Here is a 25327-nt window from a genome sequence, read left to right as displayed (position 1 = left end):
TATGGCCTGGGAAAGCAGTAGAAGATGGCCCAAGTCCTTGGGCCCCTGTACCCATGTGGAAGACCCAGAAGAAGCTCCTGGATCCTGGCTTCAGATTGGCACAACTCTGGCCATTGCAGCCAACTGGGGAGTGAACCAGCAGATGGAAGAGCTCTGTATCTCTCTCTGCCTCTTCCTCTCTCTGTGTGTAACTCTTTCAAATAAATAAATAAATCTTTTTAAAAAAGACCCTGAATTTCACCATTTCACTTGATTTACCCCATGAGATACCAGTAAATGTGATAGAAATAGACAATTTGTTAAAAATATTTATTTATATGAAAGAGTTGCACAAAGAGAGAAGGAGAGGCAGAGAAAAGAGAGAGAGAGAGAGAGAGAGAGAGAAAGAGAGGTCTTCAAACTGCAGGTTCACTCCCCAGATAGCTGCAATGGCTGGAGCTGTGTAGATCCAAAGATATGAACCAGGAGCTTCTTTCAGGTCTCCCACAAGGGAGCAGGGGCCAAAGGACTTGGGCCATCTTCTACTGTTTTCCCAGGCTGTAGCAAAGAGCTGGATCAGGGGTGGAGCAGCCGAGTCATGAACTGACACCCATATGAGATGCTGGCACTGCAGGCGGTGTCTTTACCTGCTGTGTCATAGAACCAGCCCCAGAAATAGACAATTTGTGAAGTATTTGCCTTCTCAGATTTTCTTTTTCTGACAGTTATCTTCTGAACAACCCTGGGGCCTGCCTGTTGAAGAGATAGTATGTAGGCTGGTGCCATGGCTCACTAGGCTAATCCTCCACCTGTGGCACTGGTATTCCAGGTGACAGTCCCAGTTGGGGTGCCGGTTCTGACCCAGTTGCTCCTATTCCAGTCCAGCTCTTGGCTGTGGCCTGGGAAGGCAGTGGAGGATGGCCCAAGTTCTTGGGCCCTGCACCCACATGGGAGACCAGGAGGAAGTGCCTGTCTCCTAGCTTTGGATCAGCACAGCATGCTGACCATTGGGGGGGTGAACCAATGGAAGGAAGACATTTCTCTCTGTCTCTCTCTCTCTCACTAACTCTATCAAAAAAAGAAAAACAGAGATAATATGTAGCTAAGTTTCACCACAAACCCCAGACACTTAAGTGAAGCCTCAATCAGTTCCCCAAATGGCTAAACTCTCATTTCTGCTCCTGGACTGATCATAGGAACTGCCCAGCTGAGTACAGCCCATAACACAGTCAGAACTGCAAATCAAATGGCTATTTGTTAAGCCATTGTGTTTTCTGATTTGTCCTGCATCAAATGCTGATATATATCAGTAAGTATGGCCGAAAGTTGAATTACATGCAAACTACAATGCATACAACTTCAAAATTTCATTTGGAAGTTCCCATAAAACAGGGCCAGCATTGTCACATAGCAAGTAAACATGCTGTCTGCAATACAAGCACCCCGTATGAGCACTGGTTCATGTTCTGGCTGTTCTGCTTTTGATCTAGCTTCCTGCTGATGGCCTGAGAAAAGCAGTGGAAGATGACCCAAATACTTGGGCAAATGCTACCAATGTGGGAGATCCAGATGAAGATCTTGGTTCCTGGCCTCATTCTTTCCTGGCCCTGCTCAATGCGGGCATTTGTGATGTGAGCAAGCAGAAGGAAGATCTCTCTGGGTCTCTCCTCTATATACAATACTTTCAAATAATTTTTTTTAAAAAACTTGAATAAAAGCTCCTATAAACACAATCTTTGCCTATCAATTAGACCTTAGAAAAGCTGTTGATACAACAACAAAAAAAAAGTCCTGGGATTCATAAAAATAAATTATCTGGAGACTATAAGGTTGCTCTTCACATTTCAGCTTATATATGGTCATTGTGTTCTTTTGGTTTATATTTTAAGAAGCTTATTATCATATGAAATCTAATTTAATATAATTTTACTATCTCAGAAGGCAGGATAAAGGTTCACAGTAATTTTCTGTAGATGCATGTATACTGCATATTGTTCAAGAAGAAATTACTGAAAGGGGGAAAATTTTTATGATAAGCTTTTTGTTTTTTTTTTTAAAGATGTATTTATTTATGTGAAAGTCAAATTTACGCAGAGAGAGAGAGAGAGAGAGAGAGATATCTTCCATCTGATGGCTCACTCTGCAAATGGCTGCAATGGCCAGAGCTGCACCATCCAAAGCCAGGACCCAGGAGCTTCTTCCAGGTCTCCCACATGTTTGCAGGGACCCAAGGACTTGAGCCATCTTCTACTGCTTTCCCAGGCCATAGCAGAGAGCTGGATCAGAAGTGGAGCAACCGAGTCTTGAACCGATGCCAATATGAGATATGGGCACTTCAGGCCAGGGCATTAACCCGCTATGCCACAGCACCAGCCTCATGATATGCTTTTTGAAGTCATACACTCCAAACATAGCATTAGTTGCAAAAGGGAAGACATGCTCATGAAAGTTTTCTAAAGCAGTACTATTTGAACTGGTGACAATTTCTGAAATGGATCTGAAAAATAAATGTTTTTTAATTAAGTGTGGCAAGATAGAGAACATTAGGCAGAAGTTAAGGTGCTGGGTATTTACAAATCATGTGACACTACACAAAGCACTTTTCTCCTGAAATACAATTTATTTCATCTTTTTTACAGAGGTCCTGGCAAAACTTCCTTGAGCTACCAGGAAGGACTATTAGAATACAGGGGGCAGGAGTCCTCCAAGATGGTGGAATAGGGAGGGAGCACACTGATAGTCCAGGAAAAGATAGTTTAATAAAAGTGGAGATACTGTAGTTTCAGGGAAGAGTTAGGGGAAAAAAACTTCAGAAGAAACTCTTCCAGAACTAGTGGGACATGGTGGACCTACGTGGAGGGCACAGGTGCCCATGGCTTGGGACTCCAGCTGCCGAGTCTACACACCAGCGCTGGAAAGGGAGGTGAGGCAAAACCTCAGTAGCCCAAGACACTGGCAGGGAAGTCACAGGAAGAGCCTAGAGGGAATGAGGCTTGAAGCCCTGTGGGGGAAAGTCCACCAGGCTAACTAAAAGAGAGAAATAAAATAAAATAAAAATAAAAATAAAAGGGACCAGTATGGACATGATTCTCTCTCTCCACTCACCTTACAAAGGTGAGCAAGACAAAGAGCAGGCACCATTTTGGACATAAGTAAAAGCTGTGCCACCTCAGGGCTGTGTCCGCCCTCAGCCAAGCAGAAAAACCTGACTCTGGTGGGAGAAATAAAAGGAGGTTAGGACCTAGTGATGTGTGGGAGCTTATGAACTGTGACTGTGGAAAAAAAAAAAACTGAGGGTGTGTGAGAGAACTCATGGAGTGCCTGAGATGTGAGTACTCTTGGGAGATGCCACAAACTTGGTAACCTTGGCAACCTGGTGGAAGACTGCAGGGGAATCTGAGCTTACACTGAGGACTGCACAGATCCTTTGTGTGGTCCTTGGGACAGAGCAGACAAATATTATACCCACAGGGGCCAGAGCTCAGACATTGACTGCCTTCAATTCCACTCAGCTGTGTGGAATTACTTCCCTTCTTAATAAAAAAAAAAAAAACAGAGAGAGAGAGAAAAAATTTAATATGTCTAACCTGGGTGTGTCACCCTTAACCCTGAAGAATCAAACAGAGCTATCTGGCCACACCCATCACAAGCCTCTAAGGATCCATCAAAAGCAGACAGTCCACTTAATCGAGTCATAGTATACAAGAAAAACCACAACAGCAAAACAAAAGAAAAAAAAAAAAGAAAGAAGAAAAAGAAAACCAAAGAATATCTTCATAATGCCAAGCAACAAATGCAGAAACTGAGGAAACAAGAACAAGGAAGACATTATGATGCTTCCAAATGAACAAGACACCCCAAGCCAAGATTATAAAGGTGATGAGATAGAAGAAATGTAAGAAGCGGATCTCAAAAAATATATGATAAGAACACGTAGAAGTTCTCAAAAATTCTTGAACTACAGAAATCCTTACTGGACAGGGTAGAAAATCTCTCTCATGAAAATGAAATCTTAAGGAAAAATCAAAATTACATGAAGCAATTAGTAGAACATGAAATTGTGATAGTGAAGAGAAACCAAAATGAAATGAAGAATTCAATAGATCAAATGACAAATGCATTTGAGAGCCTTAAAAACAGAATTAGTGAAGCAGAAGAGAGAATACCAGACTTAGAAGACAGAGCACAGGAAAGCATACAGTGAAACCAAAGAAGAGGAAATTAGAAATCTAAAAAATATTGTTGGGAATCTACAGGAAACTATTAAAAAACCCAACATTCAGGTTCTAGGAGTTCCCGAAGGCATGGAGAGAGAGAAAGACCTTTTTAGTGAGATACTAGCAGAAAACTTCCTGAATTTGGAGAAGGACAGAAACATCCTAGTACAGGAAGCCCATAGAACCCCTAGTAAACATGACCAAAAGAGATTCTTGACATGACATGTTGTAATCAAACTCACTACAGTGAAACATAAAAAAAAGATTCTAAAATATGCAAGAGAGAAACGTCAGATTACTCTCGGAGGATCTCCAATTAGACTCACAGCTGACTTCTCATCAGAAACCCTACAAGCTAGAAGGGAATGGCGAGACATAGCCCAGGTACTAAGAGAGAAAAACTGCCAGCCCAGAATATTATCTCCTGCAAAGCTCTCATTTGTGAATGAAGGTGAAATAAAGACCTTTCATAGCAGACATTGAAAGAATTTGTTGCCACTCGTCCAGTCCTGCAAAAGATGCTTAAAGATGTGTTACACACAGAAACACAGAAACATGGCCATAAAGGTATGAAAAAAGGTAAAGGAACAAAATCTCCCAGTAAAAGATCACAGGAAGTTCAAAGCATATATTAGAAATATCTTTGGGAAAATGGCAGGGCAAAGTTACTACTTACTAATAGTCACATTGAATGTTAATGGACCCTAATCTCCAGTTAAAAGACACAGACTGGCCGAATGGATTAAGGGAAAAACCCATCAATTTGCTGCCTACAAGAAACACATCTTTCCAACAAAGATGCATACAGACTGAAAGTAAAAGGTTGGAAAAATGTATTCCATGCCAACAGAAACCAAAAAAATAGCAGGTGTAGCCATATTAATATCAGACAAAATAAACTTTACCACAAAAACTAGTAAGAGAGACAAAGAGGGGCACTATATAATGATTAAGGGAACAATTCAACAGGAAAACATAACTATTATAAATGGATATGCACCTTATTACAGGGCACCAGTTTATTTAAAAGATATGTTAAGGGACTTAAAAGGGAGACATAGACTCCAATACAATAGTACTGGCGGACTTCAATACTCCACTCTCAGAAATAGATCAACCCGACAGAAGATCAACAAGGAAACAGCAGATTCAATTGACATTATAGCCCAAATGCATCTAACAGATATCTACAGAACTTTCAATCCTACACTTAAAGACTTTACATTCTTCTCAGCAGTGCATGGAACCTACTCTAGGACTGACCACATACTAGCCCATAAAGCAAGTCTCTGCAAATTTAAAAGAATTAGAATCATACCATGCAGCTTCTCAGACCATAGTGGAATGAAGTTGGAAATTAGCAACTCAGGAATCCCTAGAGCATACACAAGCACATGGAGACTGAATAACATACTCCTGAATGAACACTGGGTCATAGAAGAAATCAAAAGAGAAATCAAAAACTTTCTGGAAGTAAATGAGGATAACAACACAACATATCTAAACTTATGGGATATAGCAAAAGCAGTGTTAAGAGGAAAGGTTATAGCAATAGGTGCCTACATCAAGAAACTGGAAAAACACCAAATAAATGAGCTTTCAATTCATCTCAAGGATCTAGAAAAACTGCAAAAAACCAGACCCAAATCTAGCAGAAGAGAAATAATTAAAATCAGAGAAGAAATCAACAGGATTGAATTAAAAAAAAAAAAGTTACAAAAGATCAGCCAAACAAAGAGCTGGTTTTTTTTGAAAAAATTAATAAAATTGACACCCCATTGGCCCAACTAACTGAAAAAAGAAAAGACCAAATTCAATAAAATCAGAGATGAAAAAGGAAACATAACAACAGACACCAAAGAAATAAAAAGAGTCATCAGAAATTACTACAAGGACTTGTATGCCAGCAAACAGGGAAACCTATCAGAAATGGATAGATTCCTGGACATATGCAACCTACCTAAATTGAACCAGGAAGACATAGAAAACCTAAACAGAGAGCCGGCGCCGTGGCTCAATAGGCTAATCCTCCACCTTGCGGCGCCGGCACACCGGGTTCTAGTCCCGGTTGGGGCGCCGGATTCTGTCCCGGTTGCCCCTCTTCCAGGCCAGCTCTCTGCTATGGCCAGGGAGTGCAGTGGAGGATGGCCCAGGTGCTTGGGCCCTGCACCCCATGGGAGACCAGGAAAAGCACCTGGATCCTGGCTCCTGCCATCGGATCAGCGCGGTGCGCCGGCTGCAGCGGCGGCCATTGGAGGGTGAACCAACTGCAAAGGAAGACCTTTCTCTCTCTGTCTCTCTCTCACTGTCCACCTCTTCCTGTCAAAAATTAAAAAAAAAAAAAAAAAAAAAGAAAACCTAAACAGACCAATAACTGAGATAGAAATAAAGGCCCTCCCAAGAAAGAAAAACCCAAGACCAGATGGATTCACTGCTGAATTCTACCAGACGTTTAAAGAAGAACTAACTCCAATTCTTCTCAAACTATTCAGAACAATCAAAGAAGAGGGAATCCTTCCAAATTCTTTCTATGAAGCCAGCATCACCTTAATTCCTAAGCTGGAAAAAGATGCAGCATTGAAAGAACATTCAGACCAATATCCCTGATGAACATAGATGCAAAAAACCTCAATAAAATTCTGGCTAACAGAATGCAACAACACATCAGAAAGATCATCCACCCAGACCAAGTGGATTTATCCCTGGTATGCAGGGATGGTTTAATGTGAGCAAAACAATCAATGTGATACACCACATTAACAGACTGCAGAAGAAAAACCATATGATTATCTAATAGACGCCGAGAAAGCATTTGATAAAATACAACACCCTTTCATGGTGAAAACTCTAAGCAAATTGGGTATAAAAGGAACATTCCTCAATACAATCAAAGCAATTTATGAAAAACCCATGGCCAGCATCCTATTGAATGGGGAAATGTTGGAAGCATTTCCACTGAGATCTTGTACCAGACAGGGATGCCCACACTCACCACTGCTAGTCAATATAGTTCTGGAAGTTTTAACCAGAGCCATCAGGCAAGAAAAAGAAATTAATGGGATACAAATTGGGAAGGAAGAATTCAAACTATCCCTCTTTGCAGACAATATGATTCTTTATCTAGGGGATCCAAAGAACTCCACTAAGAGACTATTGGAACTCATAGAAGAGTTTGGCAAAGTAGCAGGGTATAAAATCAATGCACAAAAATCAACAGCCTTTGTATACACAGACAATGCCATGGCTGAGGAAGAACTTCTAAGATCAATCCCATTCCCAACAGCTACAAAAACAATCAAAGGATGTTAAAGATCTCTACAATGAGAATTACAAAATCTTAAAGAAAGAAATAGAAGAGGACACCAAGAAATGGAAAAATCTTCCATGCTCATGGATTGGAAGAATCAATAGCATCAAAATGTCCATTCTCCCAAAAGCAATTTATAGATTCAATGTGATAACAATCAAAATACCAAAGACATTCTTCTCAAATATGGATAAAATGATGCTGAAATTCATATGGAGATACAGGAGACCTCGAATAGATAAAGCAATCTTGTACAATACAAACAAAGCCAGAGGCATCACAATACCAGATTTCAGGACATACTACAGGGCAGTGGTAATCAAAACAGCATGGTCCTGGTACAGAAACAGATGGATAGACCAATGGAACAGAATTGAAACACCAGAAATCAATCCAAACATCTACAGCCAACTTATATTTCATCAAGGATCCAAAACCAATCCCTGGAATAAGGACAGTCTATTCAATAAATGGTGCTGGGAAAATTGGATTTCCACATGCAGAAGCTTGAAGGAAGGCACCTACTTTACACCTTACACAAAAATTCACTCAACATGGATTAAAGATCTAAATCTACAACCCAACACCAGCAAATTATTAGAGAACATTGCAGAAACCCTGCAAGACATTGACACTGGCAAAGACTTCTTGGAAAATACCCCAGAGGCACAGGCAATCAAAGCCAAAATTAACACTTGGGATTGCATCAAATTGAGTAGTTTCTGTACTGCAAAAGAAACAGTCAGTAAAGTGAAGAGGTGACCAACAGAATGGGAAAAATATTTGCAAACTATGCAACTGATAAAAGGTTGATAACCAGAATCTACAAAGAGATCAAGAATCTCCAAAAGAAAACAAACAACCCACTCAAGAGATGGGCCAAGGACCTTAATAAACATTTTTTCAAAAGAGGAAATCCAAATGGCCAACAGGCACATGAAAAGATGTTCAAGATCACTAGCCATCAGGGAAATCCACATCAAAAGCGCAATTGAGGTTTCACCTCACCCCGGTTAGAATGGCTCACATACAGAAATCTACCAACAACAGATGCTGGTGAGAATGTGGGGAAAAACGGACACTAACCCACTGTTGGTGGGAATGCAAACTGGTCAAGCCACTATGGAAATCAGTCTGGAGATTCCTCAGAAACCTGAATATAACCCTACCATACAATCCAGCCATCCCACTCCTTGGAATTTACTCAAAGGAAATTAAATTGGCAAATAATAAAGATGTCTGCACCATAATGTTTATTGCAGATCACTTTACAATAGCTAAGACCTGGAATCAACCCAAATGCCCATCAACAGTAGACTGGATAAAGATATTATGGGACATGTACTCTATACAATACTATACAGCAGTCAAAAACAATGAAATGTGATCATTTGCAACAAAATGGAGGAATCTGGAAAACATCATGCTGAGTGAAATAAGCCAGTCCCAAAGGGACAAATATCATATGTTCTCCCTGATCTGTGACAACTAACCAAGCACCTAAAAGGAAGCCTGTTGAAGTGAAATGGACACTTTGAGAAACAGTGACTTGATCACCCCTTTTCCTGACTATTGATGAACAACTTAATACTTTATCCCTTTTAGTAGTTTTTTGTTCTACTTAATACTTTGGTTGAACTCTTTAATTAGCACACAATTATTCTTAAGTGTTTAACTTTAACTGAAAAGTGGTCCTTGTTAAATATGAGTGGGAATAAGAGAGGGAGGAGATGTACAGTTTGGGACATGCTCAATCAGACTTGCCCCAAATGGTAGAGTTAGAAACATGCCAGGGGATTTCAATTCAATCCCATCAAGGTGGCATGTACCAATGCCATGTCACTAGTCAAAGTGATCAATTTCAGTTCACAATTGATCATAATGATAGGATTAAGAGTCAAAGGGATCACATAAGCAAGACTAGTATCTGCTAATATTAACTGATAGAATTAAAAAGGAGAGAATGATCCAACATGGGAAGTGGGATACACAGCAGACTCATAGAATGGCAGATGTCCTAAACAGCACTCTGGCCTCAGAGTCAGCCCTTAAGGCATTTGGATCTGGCTGAAGAGCCCATGAGAGTATTGCAGGTATGGAAAGCCAAGACACACTAGAAAAAATAAAATAAAATAAAAAATAAAAGCCTAAATAAAAGATCCCTGTGAGTGATATCTCAATGGATAGCACAGACCTTCAAAGAAGGAGCTACCTTTTTCTGAATGGAGGAGAGAACTTCCACTTTGACTATGACCTTGTCTAAATAAGATCAGAGTCGGTGAACTCAAAAGGCTTCCACAGCATTATTGAGGCCATAAACAAGACTGTCAATAGTTAAATCAACAACAGGAGTCACTGTGCACTTATTCCCCATGTAGGATTTCTGTACTTAATATGTTGTTCAATGTGAATTAATGCTATAACTAGTACTCAAACAGTACTTTACACTTTGTGTTTCTGTGTGGGTGCAAACTGTTGAAATCTTTACTTAATATATGCTAAATTGATCTTCTGTATATAAAGATAATTGACATTGAATCTTGATGTGAATGGAATGGGAGAGGGAGCCAGATATGGGAGGGTTGCAGGTGGGAGGGAAGTTATGGGGGCGGGGGAAGCCATTGTAATCCAAAAGCTGTACTTCGGAAATTTATATTGATTAAATAAAAGTTAAAGAGAAAAAGAATACAGTGGGTAGAAGCATAGCCCAGGTACCAAGTATATAACAGACTAGATTTTACAGACCTCCATTTCTAGAGATGCTGATAGTGGAATGATGTAATGGGCATATGGTAGGAAGCAATGCAAATAGTGACTCTCAGATTGGAGAGGTCATCCCTCCACCCCAGGCTGCACCCTTAAGACCACTGTCTTTCTAATCCATTCACAACTCTCTTTTGAATGCTGGTCCAGAACTTCTATTACCACCAAGTTTTGAAAACTAATGGATGAGGTAATGTAATATCAAGCACATCTTGTTCACTCTGGTCAGTATGACCCATAACTGCTTGAACCATGCAACTAGGATCTTTACTTTTTAATGACTCTTGTCTCTGCTCTGAGCCTTAAGGTGTTATCTCAGAGAGCATTAAGTTGTATTCTGTTAGAAAAGATTCCTATTTATTGAGCTCCCTTCTTCAAATGCCATAAAAACTTCTCACTTCCAAAGGAAATGGGACTGTCCCCCAGTACCCAAACTTCCATGTTTCCAGAAACTATGTATTGTATAAGTTCTGTAACCTTGAATGAGTAGCACTGGGCACGCTATACAGTGCAGGAAATGAGAAACTTCATTTAAAGAAGATACACCAGAAACCCCATAAGTGCAATTGCAACACAGTGTAAGTCAGTGTGCACACAGTAAAGACATTTCACTAGTATTGTTGCTATACTCATCTTAAAGATGAGTAAATAGTGACAGAGGTGCAACCTACATTCAGCTCATACACAGTTCAGCTCAAATGGTCTGAATACCCATCTCCATCCCACGGCCATCTTGTATGAGACTAGTTGTCTACAGAGATTTTAGAACCCCTTTCTGTATACCTGGAGACCCACTGGTCTTCTGTCAGACACATCATCTTCTTTAAAAAAAAAAAATTTATTTTTATTTATTTGACAGGCAGATTTACAGAAAGGCATAGAGACAGAGAGGTCTTCCATATGTTGGTTCACTCCCCAGATGGCTACAACTGAGCTGTGCCAATCCAAAGCCAGGAGCCAGGAGTTTTTCTGGGTCTCCCACATGGGTGCAGGGGCCCAAGGACTTGGGCTATCTTCTACTGTTTTCCCAGGCCACGGCAGAGAGCTGGATCAGAAGAGAAGCAGCCGGGATTAGAACCAGCACCCATATGGGATGCTGGCACTTCAGCCCAGGGCACTAAACCACTGAGCCACAGCGCTAGCCCCTCATCTTCTGGCAAAAAAAAAAAAAATCCTGGAAAATCCAACATTATTCATTCCTTCTATGGCTTTGGAACTGAGGATCTACCACTGGTATCCCTTCCTGAACCAGCCAAGGTCTATAGGGTGTACCTGAAAGAGAGATTATAATGCCTCCAATCTACAACTGCACCTATGCCATCAAGAGACAGGAACCTTCCCTGCTCTCCAAAGTTCCTTTTACCTCCACACTAACATTAACAGACATAGAAACCAATCACACAATTCTTGAGCAATATGAGGACAGCTTCAGGACCAGAAATTCTCTAAAGATGGTGGGAGTGGTTGCAATGGCATATGCTGAGAAGGAAAACAAAGGAGACTTTCCATGATCTTTCCCTGTTGACATCATGGGCTGATGAAGCTACTTTCCCTGTAAAACAGTGCACACCTCCATTAGGAAGAAATTTGCTGGAAAATCAACCTCTTAGGATACAGTGAGGATACATAAAACTTGTCTAACCACATGAAGTGTTTGCATAATATTCCAATTCCTCATTAATTCCTGGCTTGGCAAATACATTTGAAAGAAACATACTATAAGTTGGCCAGCACCATGGCTCACATGGCTAATCCCCCACCTGTGGTGCCAGCACCCTGGGTTCTAGTCCCAGTCAGGGTGCTGAATTCTGTCCCAATTGCTCCTCTTCCAGGCCAGCTCTCTGCTGTTGCCTGGGAGTGCAGTGGAGGATGGCCCAGGTCCTTGGGCCCTGCACCTGCATGGGAGACCAGGAGAAGCACCTGGCTCCTGGCTTTGGATCAGCACAGCATGCCGGCCATGGCAGCCACTTGGGGTGTGAACCAACAGAAAAAGGAAGACCCTTCTCTCTGCCTCTCTCTTTCTCTCTCTCTCTCACTGTCTAACTCTGCCTGTCAAAAAAAAAAAAAAAAAAAGAAAGAAAAGAAAAGAAACATACTATAAGTGGAGAAATTAAAATGTGGATAGAATTTTTGGAAATTGTCATTATATATTAATATTTTTTAAATTCTCATAATTAAATTGTGGTTCTAAAACCTCAAATACTTCTACAGATACTTAGAAAAAACCTCCAAGGACTCTCTTTAACTTTAGTGTTTAAAGAAGAAAATAATATCCTGAATAAATCATTTTTAATCCTTTAAAATGATGCTTGATCTTACCTGTTAAAATAATTTGTGGACCATCAATGGATCACATTTTACAGTAAAATAGTAATAATTTGGGCATTAATATGGCTGGAAAACAGGGTGAATGCCTTGTAAAATCTTTGTGAATATTTAAAACTGCACTACCTAGAAATTCTTTACCCAAAACATCCTGAAATTCATCTATCCATCACATCCAGTTATCTGTATATTTTTAACAAAGCTATATTTTTAAAAAAACCCACACTTAATTAGTGGTTTCTGACACAAATTAGGCCAGAGACAAATATTAGGGTGTCATGGAGCTCCTGCTTTTACTCCTCTTCTAGTCTAAATGAGAACTGCCATGAAATTATAGACAAACTCTTGAGGATTTGAGTGATGGTCTCATGGGCCATTGACTGTTAGCCCACAGCTATTGGTCATTTTTTCTATGTATAGTGTACGAATTGTGCCATGCAAATGCCTGTATCAGCACTTATCTGGTAATTGCCTTTCAGTGACTTCATTCTGCAAATTGAAGGACCTCAGTCTTGAACTTCAATCTTACATAACTTCACCTCAGACCCAGAATAAAATCATTACTTAGTTCCCAGCATCATACAATGTAAACAGAAAATGAAGTTGTAGGCATCAGAAAAGAATAGTATCATGAAATAGTGAATTCCCTTGTCCTTTCTAAAAATTATTGCTCCCCATAGTGGTAGCCACACACTTCTGACAGTAGGAGTTGCTGATTTTAGAATTATGGTTGAAAATTCTGTGGATTTCCTGAGAAGAAAGTGGGAAGGCAGCACACAACACTCAATTGTTGTTGATTGATCTTTTACAATTCATTTTCTTTCACTGATTTTAAATACACCTTTGTTTTTATTTGACAGGTAGAGTTATAGACAGTAAAAGAGAGACAGCAAGGTCTTCCTTGTGCTGGTTCACTCCCCAAATGGCTGCTGTTGCCAGTCCTGCATTGATCCAAAGCCAGGAGCCAGGTGCATCTTCCTGGTCTCTCATGGGGGTGCAGGGGCCCACGCACTTGGACCATCCTCCACTGCCTTCCCTGGCCACAGCACAGAGCTGGACTGGAAGAGGAGTAACCAGGACTAGAATCTGGTGCCCATATGGGATGCCGGTGCCACAGGTGGAGGATTAACCAAGTGAGCCATGGCACCAAGCCCTAAATACACCTTCTGACCAGCATTTATAATTTCAAGCACTTAGAAATAGGAGCTCTAACACTTGATTTTACTGAATCAATACTGAAAAATATAGTCCCTAAGATATAAAGAGAGTGAGGATCACAGACTGAAACTAATTCAGGATCCTACAAGGACTAAATTTGAGGTCAAGCTTGAGCTACTTATCACTAATAGAAGCAACCAGTGTTATCTGATCAAGTTTTACTAGATGGGAATGGTATCCCATATTTGTGCCAGTTTGTGTCCCAGTCTCTCCACTCCTGATCCAGCTCCCTGCTATTGAACCTGGGAAAATAGCAGCAAAAGATGGCCCAAGTGTGTGGGCCTCTGCCCACACCACAGTGGCAGCCCTAAGAAGTCTTAAAAACCTAAAGAAAGAAAATGTAAAATATATCAATTATAGTTGTATATAGGTATAAATTTCTGAAAAGTACATAATTTCATCCTTTTAGACATCTAAAACTTATTTGTAAATTATATAATTAAAAAAAGATAAAAAGACATTGATTCTTATGTCTCTTCAGCATAAGACATCAACTTTTCCAGGTTCTAGATGCACTTATTCACAGAGTTTCATAGAAGTAATCAGTAATGTGGCTCAAATAACAGTCTTACACAGGGAATCCCCCTAAATTTAAACAGGGTGCTCAATATCATTTTAGAAAAGTTCCAAAATATGTATCAGAAGAAAAAAATTATTTATTTGGTACATCTCATTTTAACTATAATATTACCTAAATTTCCAATAGTCAGATGTACTCAAAAAATCCCACAGGTGGGAGAGATGGCCTAACACAGCAAGTAATTATTAAAATAAAAATTTTAAGCTACAACTTAACTAGGGAAAATAACACTCCACAGGTCCCAAACTAAAATAATTAAGATGACATAATAAAAGGAAACTCAATGTCTTCATGCATTAAAATCTATTACATTAAACTTAATAAACAAAAAGGTGATTATTCCAACTGTTTCCCACTTGGAAGCCCAATTTTACCTGTTGAATCTGGAAAAAAGTAAATGGCATCTCATGGTAGATTACTAAAATCTTAATGCTATATGCCATCGATTATGTCCACCACACTTTATATCTAATATTAACATATCTGATGCCTCTTAATAGATAAATGACCTGTCTTAACTAAAACAAAAGTGGCAAATGTCAGCGCCGTGGCTCAATAGGCTAATCCTCTGCCTTGCGGCACCAGCACACCGGGTTCTAGTCCTGGTCCGGGTGCCGGATTCTATCCCGGTTGCCCCCTCCCAGGCCAGCTCTCTGCTATGGCCCGGGAGTGCAGCGGAGGATGGCCCAGGTCCTTGGGCCCTGCACCTGCATGGGAGACCAGGTGAAGCACCTGGCTCCTGGCTTTGGATCAGCACGATGCGCCGGCCGCAGTGGCCATTGGGGGGTGAACCAACAGCAAAAGGAAGACTTTTCTCTCTGTCTCTCTCTCTCTCCACTCTGCTTGTCAAAAAAAAAAAAGTGGCAAATGTGTTTTTGCTCAAAGCTTTTCCAACAGCTCCTCAGTCTAGTTTGCCTTCACTTTGAAAAGACACTTTTTCTAGGTTATACATGAGCATTTCATTGACTTAGCCATCAAACATAATTTTTGCAAAGAATTTAACTGTACCCAGCTTTTATCAGGAGCACAAGAGTATATCACATTGATGACTTCCTCCCTTCATGAGACTATTTGACACACTTGTGAAGAACATACAATGCTAATACCTTTTAGTCATTTCTGGGAATATATCACATTGATGACTTCCTCCCTTCATGAGACTATTTGACACACTTGTGAAGAACATACAATACTAATACCTTTTAGTCCTTCCTGGGTTTTGGTGCAATGCATGCCTCATTTAAAAAATTAACTGTCATGGATGCTATAAATCAGCCCAGCTTATATGGCCCCTTTTCCAATGAAAAGTCAGATTGAATTCTGTAGGCACTATCCTTAGTGCTCTCAGTGACTTCTTCACTCATGGAGCTCATATATCTTCTAAATTCTCTGGATCATTTGTGATATCCATTACTTCTCAAGGGCTGTGATGCAAGGAATAACCTCTCTTGGAACCTTGCTATGTGCCAGTAGAATTAAATTAGATTTCTATTAATTGTGCTATACTGGAAAAAGTCACCTACACACCTTGAGCCTGTGATTCTCCAAACCTTGTTATCTAGTAGGACTTTGGCCATGGATATAGAACAGTAAAACATGAGAATGGCTACTAAGACCTCCTTAATAGATGATGGACCCAAACTTGGCATACTCCATTTGGCAAAGGGGATGGCTTCCAATGTCTGCTGTCTATGTCCAGATGCCAGGGTATAGCAGGAGGTCACTATTCTAATGATAAAAAAGAAAAACCATTTAAGTTCAGCTGGACACCATTTTGCTGACTGTTGATCTCATTACTATTAATCTGGATGCCTTCACTGGTGACAATCCAGAGACCCAAAGTAGTCACAGCATTATCTGCTAACAAAAGCTTAAACCAAGAGTTATGAATTAGCATCTATTATATCACAATTCCTCAGAACCCATCTAGTCCAAACCTTGAGAGTTGGAAGCTGTTATACTTGGCCCACCCATAAATAGGATGTTAATTGTGCCAGATGGGCTCTATATCCTTGTACTGCAAGGAAGATGTCATAGATATTGATGTTCCAAACTTATCCAGCTCCCTGCTAATGTGTATGGGAAAGCAGCAAAGGCTTGCCCAAATGCTTGGGCCCCTGAACCCATGTGATATCTGGAAGAAGCTCCTATCTTACAAGATCAGCCTGGTCTAGCCCCAGTCATTACAGTCATTTTGGAGAACAAACCAGAAGGAAGATCAGTCTCTCATTCTAACACTGCCTTTTAAATATATAAATAAATCTTTTAAAATGTAATCATTTTAATAGATTCCTCAGTGCTCAATCATGATGACTTTTGCCTCCTTAAGAACATTTTCATTTCTTTTTTAAATATTTGTTTATTTGAAAGGTAGAGAGGGGGCTGGTGTTGTGCTGCAGTATGCAAAGCTGCCATCTGTTATACTGGCTTCCCATAAAGTCACCGGTTCAAGTCCCACTTGTTCCACTTCTGATTTAGCTTCATGCTAATGGTCTGATTAAGAGTGGAAGATGGCCCAAGCACTTGGGCTCCTGCCACCCCTTTGGGTGACTCAGAAGAAGCTCCTGGTTTCAACAAGGCCCAACACTGGCCATTGGAGCCACCAGGGGAGTGAACGAGATGATGCAAGATCTCTCTATGTCTCTCTCTCTCTCTCTCTGTGACTTTCAAATAAAGAATTAAATAACTTTTAAAATTATTCAAAAAAGGACAGAGAAACACACAGAAAGTGGTTGAGGAGACAGAGGCAGAGAGGTCTTCCATATGTTAGTTCACTCTCTAAATGTCTGCAAAAGCTGTGGCTGAACCAGGCTCTCAGGTCCCCTAGTAAGTAGTAGATCTTGCACTTAGGTGAAAGGAACTGAAGAATTTGAGCCACTACCCCATGATTCCCAGAGATATTAAGCAGGAAATTGGTTTGGAAGTGGAACACTGAAAACTGGCCAGCGCCGCGGCTCACTAGGCTAATCCTCCACCTAGCGGCGCCGGCACACCAGGTTCTAGTCCCGGTCAGGGTGCCGGATTCTGTCCCGGTTGCCCCTCTTCCAGGCCAGCTCTCTGCTGTGGCCAGGGAGTGCAGTGGAGGATGGCCCAAGTGCTTGGGCCCTGCACCCCATGGGAGACCAGGAAAAGCACCTGGCTCCTGGCTCCTGCCATCAGATCAGCGTGGTGTGCTGCCCGCAGCGCGCCAGCCGCAGCAGCCATTGGAGGGTGAACCAATGGCAAAGGAAGACCTTTCTCTCTGTCTCTCTCTCACTGTCCACTCTGCCTGTCAAAAAAAAAAAAAAAAGTGGAACACTGAAAACTTAGATTAGCACTGCAATATAGAATGTGGGCATCACATGCAATGGGCAACAAATTAGAAAACCTGGAAGAAAAACACATGCTAGATAACAAAATTGAGTCATGAAGACATATAGAAAACCTAAACAAACCAAAAATCCAAGACAGAGATTGAATCAGTAACAAAAACTCTTCAAAGAAAAGCCCAAGACCAGATAGCTTCAAGTGCTAAATTCTACCAGACTTTCAAAACAGAACCAATTCCAATTCTTCTTAAGCTATTCAAAACAATTGAAAGAGAAGAGTATTCCCAAACTCCTTCTATTTGGCCAGTGTCACCTTATTTTCTAAACCAGAAAATGATACAATAGAGAAAGAGAATTAAAGAACAATATCTCTGAAGCACAGATGCAAAAAATTCTTAGCAAAATACTAGCTAATTAAAATCCAACAACAGATCATAAAGATAATTTACCTGGACCAAGTGGAATGTACCCCTGGTATGCAGGGATCATTCAACATATGCAAATCAATAAATGTGATATGTGACACTAGAAAACTAAAGAATAAAAACCACATGATGATCTCAATAGACGAAGAGAAAGTATTTGATAAAAAACAGCCTTTCATTATAAAAACCTTAAGCAAGTTGGGTATAGAAGGAACATTCCTTAACACAATCAAGGCAATATATGACAAATCTTCAACAACATCATATTGAATGGGAAATCTTGGAAGCATTTCCATTAAGATCTGAAACCACAGTTGCTCTCCAACACTACTAACAGCTTTAGCCATGGCAATAATTCAAGCAAAAGAAATTAAAAAACAATTAGAAAGGAGAAAGTCCAATAATCTGTTTGCAGATAACATGATCCTATATATTGGAAAACCAAAAGACTCCACCAAGTGATTATTGAAACTCATAAGAGAGTTTGGTGAAGTTGTAAGATATAAAATCAATACACAAAAATCAATAACCATTACATACACAAATATGCCATTGCTGAAAAATAACTTATCAGATCAGTGCCATTCACGATAACCATAAACATTTTTTATTACCTTGGAATAAATTTAGTCAAGGGTGTGAAAGATCTTTACAAGAAAAATTACAAAACATTAAAGAAATACATGTTCATAAATCGGAAGAACTAATATCATCAAAATTCCCATACTACCAAAAGAAATTGTTTTTAATTTTATTTTTACAATCATTTATTTATTTGAGTGGCAGTTATAGACAAAGAGAGGGAGAGACAGAAAGCGATGTCTTCTAACTGCTGGTTAATTCTCCAAATGGCTGTAATGGCTGGTGCTAGGCTGATCTGAACCCAGGAGCTAGGAGCTTCCTCCTCATCTTCTATGTGGATACAGGAGCCCAAGCACTTGGGCCGTCTTCCTCTGCCTTCCCAGGCCATGAGCAGAGAGCTGGATCAGAGAACCAGCTGGGACCCAAACTGGCATCCATGAGATGCCAATGCCACAGAGGCTCAACTTACTATTCCACAGTGCCAGTCCCCCAAAAGCAATTTACAGATTCAACATGATCCCAATCAAAATATCAACAACATTCTTCTCAGAGTTAGGAAAAAAATGATGTTAAAATTGGGATGAAATTCCAAGGCAATCTTAATAAAAGCAAAGAGGGAGGCATCACACTTCCAGAATTCAAGATCTACTACAGGGCAGTTATAATAAAAATAGCTTGTTATTGGCATGCCAAAAGACATGTAGACCTATTAAACAGAATAGAACCTCTGAAAATTAATCTGCATGTCTAAAACCAGTTAGTTTGTGACAAACACATTTAAAGCAATCTCTGGAGAAAGGACAATCTCTTCAAAAATAGTGCTGGGAAAATTTGTTCTTCACAATGTAGTAGGAAACAAGATCCCCACATTGCAACTTGCACAAAAATTAACTGTAATTGGATCAATCATCTAAATCTAGGAGAAAATATCAGGGAAACTCTGCAAGACACTGTCATAGAAAAAGACTTTTGGAAAAAGACCCCATGAAGCACAGACAATAAAAGGAAAAATAGCCAAAGGAGATTATATCAAGCTAAGACACTTCTGAACTGCAACTAAGGAAGCAACTGACAGAATACAAGAAAATATTCACAAACTATTAGTAAAAATTTGCGAAATCTCTATGAGCTTAACAAATTCAACAACAAAACAAAGAATCCAGTTCAAGAAATGGGCAACAGGCATTTTTCCTGTTATATTAACAGGCAGTTTTAACAAGCATTTTTCCAAGGAAGAAATTCAAATGGCCAACAGATACATGAAAAAATGTTCAGGATCACTAGCGATCAGGGAAATGCTAATAGAAACCACAGTGAGATTTCTCCTCACCCCAGTTAGTATGGCTATCATACAGAAACCGAAAATCATTTTGGGGCAGGCACTGTGGCTTAGTGGGTTAAACCACTGCCTGCAGTACTGGCATCCCATATGAGTGCTGGTTTGAGTCCTAGCTGCTCCACTTTTGATCCAGCTTTCTGCTAATGAGCCTGAGAAAGCAGTGGATGATGGCTCACGTGCTTGGATCCCTGTACCCATGTGGCAGACCTAGATGAAGTTCCTGGCTCTTGGCTTCAATCTAGCCCTGCCTTGGCCATTGTGGTCATTTGGGGAGTGAACCAGCAGAGATCTCTCTCTCTCTTTCTCTCTCTCTGTAAATCTGCAATTCAAATAAATAAATAAATCATTTTTTAAAAATCACCAAGTATTTTACTGAACAATTTTAAATGTTGTATGAGCAGACATCTATAACCATTGAATTATTTTTACAATAGTCTGGTTTAAACTGCTTTTCTGTGAATGTAAGAATATGTACTTGAAAAAAGTATAGGCTTGAGGAAGTGGTGATATGCTCGAGTGCTAGAGTGGAGATGGCCGAACTTGCTCCACTGCCCCCACTCTCCCCACACATTAAGAACATTCAGCACCACCTGATGGTTCAAGAGCATGACAAGCCGGCGCCGTGGCTCAATAGGCTAATCCTCCACCTTGCGGCGCCGGCACACCGGGTTCTAGTCCCGGTTGGGGCGCCGAATTCTGTCCCGGTTGCCCCTCTTCCAGGCCAGCTCTCTGCTATGGCCAGGGAGTGCAGTGGAGGATGGCCCAGGTGCTTGGGCCCTGCACCCCATGGGAGACCAGGAAAAGCACCTGGCTCCTGGCTCCTGCCAGGATCAGCGCGGTGCGCCGGCTGCAGCGGCGGCCATTGGAGGGTGAACCAGCGGCAAAGGAAGACCTTTCTCTCTCTGTCTCTCTCTCACTGTCCACTCTGCCTGTCAAAAAAAAAAAAAAAAAAAAAAAGAGCATGACAAACAGGACTCTGTGGTGGCCAGTTACTGAATAGTTGCTCAAGAATTGATCTGAGAGGTGGTTGGCAGCCATTGTTTGATCATTATGTATCTCACCAAGGGGGTCATTTATATGCCATGCAAACTAGAATGAAGATTCATAATAAAACTGAGTGTTGTAAATTTTTATCAAAATTAATGGGTCAGTTAGAAGCTCTTAAGAAACAGTTGGGGGGCTGGTACTGTGGTGCAGCACATTAAAGCCCTGGCCTACAGTGCCTGCATCCCATATGTGCTCCAGTTCAAGTCCCAGCTGCTCCACTTCTGACCCAGCTCTCTGCTCTGCCCTGGGAAAGCAGTAGAAAGATGGCCCAGCTGGTACCACAGCTCACTAGGCTAATCCTCTGCCTGCAGTGCCAGCACCCAGGGTTCTAGTCCTGGTTGGGGCACTGGATTCTGTCCTGATTGCTCCTCTTCCAGTCCAGCTCTCTGCTGTGGCCCAGGAGTGCAGTGAGGGACAGCCCAAGTGCTTGGGCCCTGAACCCACATGGGAGACCAGGAGAAGCACCTGGCTCCTGGCTTTGGATCAGCATGGTGTGCCGGCTGCAGTGTGCCAGCCACAGTGGCCATTGCGGGGTGAACCAATGGAAAAGGAAGACCTTTCTCTCTCTCTCACTGTCCACTCTGGCTGTCAAAAAAAAATGAAGATGGCCCAAGTTCTTGGGCCCCTGCACCCATGTGGGAGACCTGGAAGAATCTCCTGGCTCCTGGCTTCAGAACAGCACAGCTCCAGCCACTGCAGCCATTTGAGGAGTGAACTAGCAGATGTCAGACACCGAGTCTCTCTCTGTCTCTCTGCCTTTCTGTAACTCTGCCTTTCAAATAAATAAATAAATCTTAACAACAACTGTTAGACCGGACTCAGATGGGACTCAATTATCCCAATGAGAGACTTCAATGATACAAAAGCAAAGAGGTTTATTCTAGCTCGAGCTAGGGTCCACTCCTCCAATCATCACAGCAGTCTTCTGATGAGGATCCATCCCGTTTCTTTTGTGGCATTTATATAGGGTTTTCAGAGACATTCTATACATTATAGCACCATTCAGCAAATCATCTCATTCTGTGGGAAATTTAAAGAACATCTCTTAAAATTGCTTAGTAAATCCAGTGGTGGGAATAGACTAGTAAAGGTGGTTGGATGGCTCTGGGGTTGATACTTTTTAAAATGATTGGCTAAAGTATAGGGTATGAACCGCTAGGGTGTACGTTCCAAACTGCAGGGTTTTGGGATGTTATCAATCACCTTAACTGCCTGAAAAGATACATGGAACTTTAGGTATTTCCCTGCTATCTGCTGATTGGCTGTTGCTAGGGGAGTTTATCACAAGGGGAGTTTATTTTTCTTCTTTCAGAGCTTTTGGCTTAGGGTTCAGGGCCCGGTCATGCCCAAGTTACAAGATGGAGGCCTAGTCTAAAATAGCTGCACATTGATCCAGGCTCAGGTTCTTCACAACAACAACAAAAAGAAACAGTTGGGGTGATAATGAAGCTATTACCCAAGGAGTAGTTGGTTCTGCCCATTTGAGGAATTATTCTTGGATAATGTTTATATATGCAGACAGTGAACATTGTGCTGGGTAATTTCACAAAAAAACATGATCAAGTTCTTCTATACTGCAAGTCTTTTAATAGATGTCATAACTGTGTTTGACATAACACTGATGAAAATGTGAAACACACAAAGTATGCAAGGTGGAAGGCAACATATATCCATAATTGCTTAAACAATGAGGAGACTCCTCAAGCAGGCCCTATTGCAATTGAGGAAGATACTGATGGTGAAGAAAATGAAGATGCTGTAGTAGCATCTCTGCCCACTCAACACACCTCAGCCATCATCATCTTCAGCAGTTGACCCAGGCAGCATGCCATCAGACAGCTATAGTTGAATACAGATTCCTCTGGGTGCACATGCCACAGCCAACACACCAGCGAAAGTGCCTCATAGCATGGGTGTAACAAGGAATACCATCCAACCTACTCTATAGACTATGCCAGCCATTGATCCTGCACTTTCCAGTACGGTTTCCCAAGGCGATACCCACCTCACCCCTGAGGACTTTGTGAGAGCTCAGAGATACTGCAAATATGCTCACAGTGCTTTTCAATATGAAGATGTAAGCACTGCCATTCAGAATCTACAGAAAGCCCTCAAGCTACTGATGACTGACAGAGAATGAAGACTTTGTACAACAGATCCACGAATCTTTGGCATAAAGAACTAACTCCATTACCCTATCTTCAGCCTATCAAGAGTACAGTTTTAAGAAAGACTTCAGTTGAATTGAATATGATGATTAAATTTGTGAATATCAGATTCCCTTTGAAGCATTCATCAGTAGCCTGAACCAGTTTTATTGTCCATTTAATGGCTCCAATAATTTATGGGTACATAGGGCTGATGTTGGCAAGATCCTAAAAACACCCTTTGAACCCTGCTTCAGCAAATGAAAACACGGAAAATATATATTGGAAATAAGCTTTATTAATTTACATACATGAAGAGAATTTTTTAAAAGCCATAATATTTGGACAAACAGATCACATTACTTTGCAGTAAAATTGTACATCTAATAAAAGATTCCAGAATTGTCTAGATTAGAGATTACCTTTTTGTTTTCCTTAAGACTTATATAAAACAAATACAAATGTCCTAAAGTGTTAGATTAACCTGAAAAACTTATGTTCAAAACACAATTTTTATTCATTAGAATTTATAGTTGACAGAAGGAAAAGTCATTCAGTAAAGAGGTAGAAGTGCTTTCAGACTTAATATTAAGAATGTTGGTTTCCCAAATGCTTTTTCTTATCCATTCAGCTTAAGGTGAATTGGTATTTGCTGCATCAGCAGTCTGACTGCATGTCTTAGAGAATGAAAAATAGATGTCGGTCTGTAGAGATGCCTGAAGAGTTGGTGCTTTTAAGTTAAGATTCTTCTCAGCTGCTGAGGAGTACGTTCCATTGAGTGCATAACTATGAATGATTCAGAAGATTTATAAGACTTAAGATACTCAATTGTTAAGTTTACGAATTTTGTGGGAAATTATGGACTTATGGTGTCACCTGAATTTGATGTGTTAAAAAAAAATAAATATAAAGATTCTTTTTAAATAAAACTTAAAAAAAGTATAGGCTTGTATGGAACAAGATGTTTCTAAACTTCATAACATGCTGTTATTTTAATACAAAACATACATAAGCAAAAAAAATTTTTTTTTTGGACAGGCAGAGTGGACAGTGAGAGAGAGACAGAGAGAAAGGTCTTCCTTTGCCGTTGGTTCACCCTCCAATGGCCGCCGCGGGCGCACCGCACTGATCCGATGGCAGGAGCCAGGTACTTATCCTGGTCTCCCATGGGGTGCAGGGCCCAAGCACTTGGGCCATCCTCCACTGCACTCCCTGGCCACAGCAGAGAGCTGGCCTGGAAGAGGGGCAACCAGGACAGAATCCAGTGCCCCGACCAGGACTAGAACCTGGTGTGCTGGCACCGCAAGGTGGAGGATTAGCCTAATGAGCCGTGGCGCCGGCCTTAAGCAAATGTTTTAAACATAAATAATTGATTATAAAAGCTTGTGTTTCTACTCAAATACACTTGTGAAAAGAAATTACAATTTACCCACAAAATAATCTAGAATTTCCTAATAGTATCTAACTTAAATAATGAAATAAAAACATCCTAAAACATTTTTGTTTGTGTGAATTTAATTACAGTACTTTAAATTAGCATTTTCCATCCCAAAGGTTATTGAAAGTTTTGAAAGGGAGATAAACTCCATGAGGTTAGTAGATTTTCTGTTCTAAATTCTTCATGTACTTGGGGCTAGTGCTGTTGTGCAGCAGGTAAATCCTCTGCCTGTGGTGCCAGCATCCAGTATGAGTACCGGTTCTAGTCCTGGCTGCCCCTCTTCCAGTCCAGTTCTCTGCTATGGCCTGGGAAAGCAGTGGAAGATGGCCCAGTGCTTGGGCCCCTGCACCTGCATGGGAGACCAGGAAGAAGCAGCTGGCTCCTGGCTTTAGACCCATGTAGCTCTGGCCATTGAAGCCATCTGGGGAGTTAATCAACAGAAGGAAGACCTTTCTCTCTGTCTGTAATTCTACCTCTCAACTAAATAAAATCTTAAAAAATATATTCTTTATATACTCATATTAATTACAACCTCCTATTTTAGAAAAATGAGGGTTAATGGTTTATGACTTCTGCTAGTCTGTGATTGTTACAAAGTAAAACTTCTAGTTTTATCTAGAAGATAATTCCTTATCTGCAATCACCTTATTGT

At 40.7% G+C, this 25327-nt stretch overlaps 1 protein-coding gene and 1 pseudogene across 2 annotated transcripts in view; one reads left to right on the top strand and one right to left on the bottom strand.

Moving 5' to 3' along the window:
- The window catches only part of LOC100342684 (uncharacterized), a 55878-nt gene that overhangs the window by 12426 nt on the left and 18125 nt on the right, over positions 1-25327 (bottom strand). The gene's annotated exons all lie outside the window — the stretch shown is intronic.
- LOC149120265 (vacuolar protein sorting-associated protein VTA1 homolog) lies at positions 20468-23484 on the top strand (annotated as a pseudogene).

Source organism: Oryctolagus cuniculus, chromosome 19 (genome assembly GCF_051225735.1).
Source record: "Oryctolagus cuniculus isolate XC-2025 breed Fujian yellow rabbit chromosome 19, ASM5122573v1, whole genome shotgun sequence".
In the NCBI taxonomy this organism is placed as follows: domain Eukaryota; kingdom Metazoa; phylum Chordata; class Mammalia; order Lagomorpha; family Leporidae; genus Oryctolagus; species Oryctolagus cuniculus.
This window is presented reverse-complemented; position numbering and strand designations above follow the sequence as displayed.